The sequence below is a fragment of the Schistocerca piceifrons genome, chromosome 4 (genome assembly GCF_021461385.2).
Source record: "Schistocerca piceifrons isolate TAMUIC-IGC-003096 chromosome 4, iqSchPice1.1, whole genome shotgun sequence".
In the NCBI taxonomy this organism is placed as follows: Eukaryota; Metazoa; Arthropoda; class Insecta; order Orthoptera; family Acrididae; genus Schistocerca; species Schistocerca piceifrons.
Genome location: NC_060141.1, coordinates 386,517,667 through 386,527,233, shown reverse-complemented (window position 1 = coordinate 386,527,233; position 9,567 = coordinate 386,517,667). Strand labels below are relative to the sequence as shown.

General features: G+C 47.8%; 1 non-coding gene across 1 annotated transcript; it reads left to right on the top strand.

Moving 5' to 3' along the window:
- The first annotated feature begins 8,326 nt into the window (after positions 1-8,326).
- Positions 8,327-8,401, top strand: Trnat-ugu. The gene has a single exon. It is a non-coding gene; the product is annotated as a tRNA-Thr (tRNA).
- Positions 8,402-9,567: the final 1,166 nt, after the last annotated feature.

The window sequence follows — 9,567 nt, the reverse complement described above, 5'->3', positions numbered from 1 at the left end:
ATGTTTTGTAAGTAAATTCGTTTAGAATCATCACAGTATCGACGTTAACGTCAACGTTACCTGGTCCCCATTTGATATGATGCCGATTCAGTTCTTGTATGTACCAAGAATAATCACGACAATGACAAAATCTCTCGGCGGCCGGTGTGGCCGAGCGGTTCTAGGCACTTCAGTCTGGAGCCGCGCGACCGCTACGGTCGCAGGTTCGAATCCTGCCTCGGGCATGGATGTGTGTGATGTCCTCAGGTTAGTTAGGCTTAAGTAGTTCTAAGTTCTATGGGACTGATGACCTCAGATGATAAGTCCCATAGCGCTCAGAGCCATTTGAACCATTTTTGAACAAAATCTCGAGTAAATATAGTAAATGCATGTTGGTACATTTTCCGTGCGTCATGCAACTACTTTTTGTCCTATAAACAATTTACGTAACTAGCAAGTTGTTCAGTTGCGTAAGCAATGACGGAAGGAGACAAATTATACGATCTCTTCCGCTTTACCTCGATAACAAGTGGTTTAACGTGTTTAGATAAGATGTTTTCTCGGAACGAGGCATATATTAGTAAAGTGAGGCACAAACAGAGATAGCTGTGCAAACTTTGTCTCCCTGATATGCTAAGTGATCAGAATTACCCGGCAGCCTGTTTGTGCACGTTAATTTTGCGTCTGCCAACGCTACACCTTCATGACTACTTGAATTCTGCAAGGCACACTTTCAGTGAGGCGTCTGAATGTCTCCGGAGGAATGGCAGCCAAGAGCCGAAACCAGGGAAGATAATGCTGTTGAAATGCTGATAGCATTTGCGAACTCGCGAGTGATTCCATCCACTGATTTCATGCAATTTTTACAACCATCCTCCCGAATGCTTGACAGTCATTGTACGTCAGTATATTAGGTATTCCTGGTTTAGCATGGTTGTTCCTTCGTGCTTACACTTCACAATCACATCACCAACAGTCCATCTGAGCAGGTTTAGAAGGGTTCAAAGGTGCCTGATAAATTTGTTACTCAGGTGACATCCAATGACTAGTCCACGTTCCAAGTCACAGAGCTGTCCTGACCGACCCATTCTCCTCTTACTGCTTCTCTACTAACAGTGACATACACCCACGTGACATCTAGTGATCAATTCCACGTTACATGTGCGGATAGTTTTGATCAGATAGTACACTGAAGCACCGAAGCCATGCGTATTCAAATACAGGGACATGTAAACAGGCAGAACACACGGCGCTACGTTCTGCAACGCCTATATAAGACAACAAGCGTTTGGCGCAATTGTTAGCTCGTGGTGTTATACTCGGCGCACGATCGGTGGGAAAAATCATCACCGAAGTAACGATGAGGTGGTGATTTTCCCGTGCGACCATTTCACGAGTGTACCGTGAATATCAGGAATCCAGTAAAACATCGCATCTCTGACATTTCTCCGGCCTGAAAAAGATCTGCAAGAACGGGCTCAACGACGACTGAAGATAATCGTTCAACGTGACATAACTGCAACCCTTCCACACATTTCTGCAGATTTCAATGCTGGGCTATTAACATCAGCGTGCGAACCAGCAACGCAACATCATCGATAGGGGCTTTCGGAGCCGAAGGCCCACTCGTGTACTCTTGATGACTGCTCGACATAACGCTTTACCCCTCGCTTGGGCACGTCAACATTGACATTGGACTGTTGATGACTGGAAACATGTTACATGGTCTGACGAGTCTCGTTTCAAATTGTATCGAGGGGATGGACGTGCTTGAATGTGGAGACAACCTCATGAACCCGTGGACTCAGCATGTCAGCAGGAGACTGTTCAGGCAGGTGGAAGCTCTGTAATGGGGTGGGGCGTGTGCAGTTGGAGTGATATGGGATCCCTGATATGTCTAGATACGACTCTGACAGGTGACACGTACGTAAGCATCCTGTCCGATCACTTGTATCCGTTCATTCATGTCCATTGTGCATTCCGTCGGACTTGGGCAATTCCAGAATTGCTACAGAGTGCCTCCAGGAACACTCTTCTGAATTTGAGCACTGCCACTGGCCACCAAACTCCCCAGACATGAACATTATTGAGCATATCTGAGATGCTTATAAAGTGCTGTTCAGAAGAGATCTCCAGCCCTCGTAGTCTTACGGATTTATGGACAGCCCTGCAGGATTCATGATGTCAATTCCCTCCAGCACTACCACAGACATCAGTCGAGCCCATGCCACGTCATTCTGCGGCCCTTCTCCATGCCCACGGGGGCCATACACGATATTAGGCAGGCGTGCCAGTTTCTTTGGCTTTTCAGTGTATATGAAATAAGAGCTACATCTCTGCTGTTTAGTGCTGGTTTAATATTCTGTCAAGTGCAAAATTTTTCGGGTGCATTTTCAAGCAAATTAGCTGAAATAGCTGGAGTACGTAACATTACGGACGGAACCGATTACTGCAGTGCCAACTATCAATAACATATTAATCACGATATACGTAAGACACCACCCATGTCTCAGCGTAGCGTGCTTCAATGATGCTAAATTCTTGTGTCGTACATACACGTTTTGAAGTGTACGTACGAACTCCACAGCATTAGGCTATACAATAATTGGCGCACGCTATATGGAGATGCGGGTGACTGCTTATGTATGTCATGATTGATATTTTACTAACAACTGGCAGTACGGGAACCGGCTCTGACTGTCACGTTACGAATGTCGCCCTGTTCCGCCAAATAATCTTGAAACTAAAAGTGAGGTCCGAAACATGCCGCACTTGACGGAGTATTAAAGGAGCTCTGAACAACAAAGGTGGAGTCATCATAGCTCATAAGATTAAAAATGCCTCGCCAGAAAATGCAAAAACAGACTGCTAGAGTTGTGGATATAATTCTGATATCCCTCTCTCGCGTGACCACTGCAGTTAGAAAGCATGCCACTCACTGTATTTGCGTAAGACTATGAACCTGCTCTCAGTATACCGCAGACACTGAACAAGAACCATTAGTAAAATAGTCTAACTACTGTCATACTAAGTTCGGAGTTGCAAGAAACTGTCGCAAAGTGCAACAAAAAGGGGTGCAGGGTGGGGTGGAAGGGTACTTGAAAATAACACAGGCGAAATTTACGTTCGAACATTGACTGCAGACATCTTGCTGCACTGTCTCAAAGTGCAATACATTGTGCTTTATAGACGTAATTTGTGCAGTTCAGGTGCGTTTATCATTTTTAACGTGCACTACCTAATAATCTGAAGCCGGCCGGAGTGACCGTGCGGTTCTAGGCGCTACAGTCTGGAGCCGAACGACCGCTACGGTCCAGGTTCGAATCCTGGCTCGCGCCTGGATGTGTGTGACGTCCTTAGGTTAGTTAGGTTTAATTAGTTCTAAGTTCTAGGCGACTGATGACATCAGAAGTTAAGTCGCATAGTGCTCAGAGCCATTTGAACCATTTTGAACCAATAATCCCGAAAAACGGAAAGCTCATATGGTGGAAGAAATAAGTTTCGATGATGCCGCCTCTGCTGACACGTGTCTCGCAGTACTGCATACCTGAAATGTTGTAAAGTTTTTACGGAAGGTAACTGCAAGCGATGCTTATTGGAGAACATTTTATGTAGTAAATCTTTATTCACATATCGACATGTGGGACACGTAATGGAATTCGTGTACAGAGGAAGAGTTGCAAGATAAGAAATTTGTGAAGATGGGATGTTTGAAAAATGGCAATATAATATTTAAAACGTTAACATACATAAGGTTACTAGTCATGGGTAAATACAAATATTGGATCAAACCGTTTAACATGATCACTGAACATCAAGTTTGCAGACTTCTGAAACATGTTTTTGCAAGTGAGAGACACTGTTTGTAAGTCACTTACGAATGGTTAACTCTAAATCGGATACCGCTCATCAGGTGTGCAGACGAGATCAAAAGTGAGAACAAAGTCATAACGCATTCCACACCAAATTCGACCATTAAATGCAACGCAAAAACGGCACAATTCTACGTAACCCTAAAGCACGCGTGAGTTTCACCTGCGTTTTTACACTGAAATATACGCACCACGAAGGAAATACACGACTCTGGCGGAAATTAGTAGGTGTGCTGTACATGCACAGACAAACAATTGATTACAGTTTCAGTAAAATTGGATGATTTACGAGTGTTACTCCAAAAGAAATGCACACTATTTTTTAAAATCCAACTTTTATTCTACATGTTTGAAAGTTTTACAGTGTGTAGATACATCCTTTAGGAACAATATTTTCATTTCTCCACATAATTTCCATCCCTCTCAACTGCCTTACGCCATCTTGGAACCAGCGCCTGTATACCCGCACGATAAAATGCTGGACCACCCTGTTGGAGCCACTTCAAACCTTGTTCCACGAAGAGAGTCTTTTAGTTTCCCAAAGAGATGATAGTCACATGGAGTGTTTCAGTGTTGTCCATCCGAGTTTTGTGATCGCTTCCATGGTTTTTTGACTGACATGTGGCCGTGCATTGTCGTGCAACAGCAAAAATCCTGCTCTTGCCGATGTGGTCGAACACGACTCAGTCGAGCTTGAAGTTTCTTCAGTGTCGTCACATATGCATCAGAATTTATGGTGCTTCCACTTGGCATGATGTCCACAAGCAAGAGTCCTTCGGAATCGAAAAACACCGTGGCAATAACTTTTCCAAGAGAAGGTGTGGTTTTGATTTTTTTTTTTTTTTTTTTCCTTGGGTGAATTTCCATGATGCCACTCCATTGATTTCCTCTTCGTTTCGGCTGAAAAATGATGGAGCCATGTTTCATCGCCTGTCACAATTCTTCCAAGAAATCATCTCCACTATTCTCTTACTGTTCCAAAAGTCCGCTGCATACCGTTTTTCTTGTTTCTTTGTGAGCCACTGTCAACATCCTGGGAACCCACCGCCAACACTTTCAGTATTCTGCAAACACTTCCTTCCCCTATCCCAACGTAGCGTGACAATTTGTTCACCGTGATGCGTCTGTCAGCAGTCACCAATTCGTTCTCTCTGCACATTGTCTGGAGTGTGTGCAGTACGAGGCCTGCCGCTGCGAGGACAATCCTCAATATTGCCGTGCCCGCTTTCATCACGTAACCTGCTTGCCCACCGACAAACTGTACTGCGATCGACAGCAGCATCTCCATACACCTATTTCAACCTCTTGTGGATGTTTCCCACTGTCTCGTTTTCACAGCACAGGAATTCTATGACAGCACGTTGCTTCTGACGAACGTTAAGTGCAGCAGCCATCTTGAAGACATGCTGCGACGGCGCCACTCACGGGAACAGGTTGAACTGAGTTTGAAAACAAGCGGGAAGGATGTATCTACACACTGTAATTCACACAAGCAGAATGAAAACTGTATTTTTACAAAAATAGTGTGCATTTCTTTTGGAGTGACCCTCGTATTTAAGAAAAAGATCTTCACAAATTGAACAAGTCAGTAAAGCGTTGATCCACCTCTGGCCCTTATGCAGGGAGTTATTTGACTTGACATTGAATGATAGTTGTTGGATGTCCTCTGGGAATGTCGTCCTAAATTCTGTCCGATGGCACGTTAAATCGTCAAAATCGAGAGCTGGTCGGATGGCCCTCCCGATAGTGCTCCAAACGCTCTCAATTGGGGAGAGAAAGGCGTACCATCACGTTTCCGACTTTGATAAAGGTCGGCTTCTACCCTATCGCGATTGCGGTTTATCGTATCGCGACATTGCTGCCTCGTATCACTAGCAGTTGAGATGACAGGCATCTTATCCGCATGGCTGTAACGGATCGTGCAGCCACGTCTCGATCCCTGAGTCAACAGATGGGGACGTTTGCAAGACAACAACCATCTGCACGAACAGTTAGACGACGGTGCGGTGAACGCACATTGTCAAAGGTAGGGTTTGGCAAGAACCAAGACATGCAATAGAAACTTTCGCCGTGTGCAGGCGGGCATTATCTTGTTAAACTGTAAGCTCAGAATAGCTTTCCATGCAGGCAACGAAGCGGAGTGTATAATATCGTCGACGTACCTCTGTGCTATGAAGGTGCCGCGGACGACCAGCAGAGGTGTCATTCTATGAAATGAAACGGCAACCCATACCATCGCTCTGGTTGTCGGGTCATATGGCGGGCGACAGTCAGGTTGGTATCCCACCGCTGTCTGGGGCGTCCCAGACCCCTCTGTGCTGGTCATCAGGGCTCAGATAATTCTACTCCAGTCAATGACATTCCAGGTCAAATGTCCCCGACAACATAGCAAACGGACTTGTTGGTGTACTGGTAGTCTTCAGAAGGGGCGCCGTGAGCTCAGTCCCATTTCTGTGGTCCGCCTGTTAATTGTCCTTGTGGTTACTAAAGCACCAGCTGGACGTCAGATGAATGACAGTGATGAATCCGGGGCTCTGAGTGCCGCTCTGACGACTGCTCGGTCCTCACGTTCTGTCGTCTCTCTAGGTCGACCGTTTCCTTCTTGACGCTGTGTTCAGCCTTGGTTGACCCGTTCCTGCCGACACTGTCGAATAGTAGCAGCGCTCCTATCCAAATATCCATCACTCCAACCGGATTCTTTGAGCCCAAATACGCGCCCTGTCTCAGATGCAGACAACTGCGTATAATATACTTATAATATATCTATATAAATATAATATAATATTATATTATACACTCCTGGAAATTGAAATAAGAACACCGTGAATTCATTGTCCCAGGAAGGGGAAACTTTATTGACACATTCCTGGGGTCAGATACATCACATGATCACACTGACAGAACCACAGGCACATAGACACAGGCAACAGAGCATGCACAATGTCGGCACTAGTACAGTGTATATCCACCTTTCGCAGCAATGCAGGCTGCTATTCTCCCATGGAGACGATCGTAGAGATGCTGGATGTAGTCCTGTGGAACGGCTTGCCATGCCATTTCCACCTGGCGCCTCAGCTGGACCAGCGTTCGTGCTGGACGTGCAGACCACGTGAGACGACGCTTCATCCAATCCCAGACATGCTCAATGGGGGACAGATCCGGAGATCTTGCTGGCCAGGGTAGTTGACTTACACCTTCTAGAGCACGTTGGGTGGCACGGGATACATGCGGACGTGCATTGTCCTGTTGGAACAGCAAGTTCCCTTGCCGGTCTAGGAATGGTAGAACGATGGGTTCGATGACGGTTTGGATGTACCGTGCACTATTCAGTGTCCCCTCGACGATCACCAGTGGTGTACGGCCAGTGTAGGAGATCGCTCCCCACACCATGATGCCAGGTGTTGGCCCTGTGTGCCTTGGTCGTATGCAGTCCTGATTGTGGCGCTCACCTGCACGACGCCAAACACGCATACGACCATCATTGGCACCAAGGTAGAAGCGACTCTCATCGCTGAAGACGACACGTCTCCATTCGTCCCTCCATTCACGCCTGTCGCGACACCACTGGAGGCGGGCTGCACGATGTTGGGGTGTGAGCGGAAGACGGCCTAACGGTGTGCGGGACCGTAGCCCAGCTTCATGGAGACGGTTGCGAATGGTCCTCGCCGATACCCCAGGGGCAACAGTGTCCCTAATTTGCTGGGAAGTGGCGGTGCGGTCCCCTACGGCACTGCGTAGGATCCTACGGTCTTGGCGTGCATCCGTGCGTCGCTGCGGTCCGGTCCCAGGTCGACGGGCACGTGCACCTTCCGCCGACCACTGGCGACAACATCGATGTACTGTGGAGACCTCACGCCCCACGTGTTGAGCAATTCGGCGGTACGTCCACCCGGCCTCCCGCATGCCCACTATACGCCCTCGCTCAAAGTCCGTCAACTGCACATACGGTTCACGTCCACGTTGTCGCGGCATGCTACCAGTGTTAAAGACTGCGATGGAGCTCCGTATGCCACGGCAAACTGGTTGACACTGACGGCGGCGGTGCACAAATGCTGCGCAGCTAGCGCCATTCGACGGCCAACACCGCGGTTCCTGGTGTGTCCGCTGTGCCGTGCGTGTGATCATTGCTTGTGCAGCCCTCTCGCAGTGTCCGGAGCAAGTTTGGTGGGTCTGACACACCGGTGTCAATGTGTTCTTTTTTCCATTTCCAGGAGTGTATATATTATATACAATATAATATATAATATATCTATATAAATATATAGTTGTGGCAATACCGGCCATGACCTCCTTCTTCTGTGCTGATGCACATATATTCCCCAGACTCTTACGGGACTTGATAAGAATGTCTCCCACGAGTAATGAGTGTCTTGGGGTGGGACACTACAAATGTAGTGTATGGACATGCAAGGTGAGAATGTGGGTCTCGCGGGAGGCGTGCGCGAGATAGTCCCTGTAGTCGCGCTACCCTCTGTGCCCTCGGTGCCTCAGATGGATAGAGAGTCTGCCATGTAAGCAGGAGGTCCCGGGTTCGAGTCCCGGTCGGGGCACACATTTTCACCTGTCCCCGTTGATATATACACTACTGACCATTAAAACTGCTACACCACGAAGATGAAGTGCTACAGACGCGAAATTCAACCGACAGGAAGAAGATGCTGTGATATGCAAATGATTAGCTTTTCAGAGCATTCACACAGGGTTGGCGCCGGTGGCGACATCTACAACGTGCTGACATGAGGAAAGTTTCCAACCGATTTCTCATACACATACAGCAGTTGACCGGCTGTGCCTGGTGAAACGTTGTTGTGATCCCTCTTGTAAGGAGGCGAAATGTGTATCATCACGTTTCCGATACTGATAAAGGTCGGATTGTAGCCTATCGCAATTGCGGTTTATCGTATCGCGACATTGCTGCTCGCGTTGGTCGAGATCCAATGACTGTTAGCAGAATATGGAATCGGTGGGCTCAGGAGGGTAATACGGAACGCCGTGCTGGATCCCAACGGCCTCGTATCACTGGCAGTCGAGATGACAGGCATCTTATCCGCATGGCTGTAACGCATCGTGCAGCTACGTCTCAATCCCTGAGCCAACAGATGCGGACGTTTGCAAGACAACAACCATCTGCACGAACAGGTCGACGACGCTTGCAGCAGCATGGACTATCAGCTCGGAGACCATGGCTGCGGTTACCCTTGACGCTGCATCACAGACTGGAGCGCCTGCATGTTGTACTCAACGACGAACCTGGGTGCACGAATGGTAAACGTCATTTTTTCGGATGAATCCTGGTTCTGTTTACAGCATCATGATGGTCGCATCCGTGTTTGGCGACATCGCGGTGAACGCACATTGGAAGCGTGTATTCGTTATCGCCATACTGGCGTATCACCCGGCGTGATGGTATGGGCTGCCATTGGTTACACGTCTCGGTCACCTCTTGTTCGCATTGCCGGCACTTTGAACAGTGTACGTTACATTTCAGATGTATTACGACCCGTGGCTCCACCCTTCATTCGATCCCCGCGAAACCCTACATTTCAGCAGGATAATCCACGACCGCATGTTGCAGGTCCTGTACGGGCCTTTCTGGAAACAGAAAATGTTCGACAGCTGTCCTGGCCAGCACATTCTCCATATCTCTCACCAACTGAAAACGTCTGGTCAATGGTGGCCGAGCAACTGGCTCGTCACAATACGCCTGTCACTACTC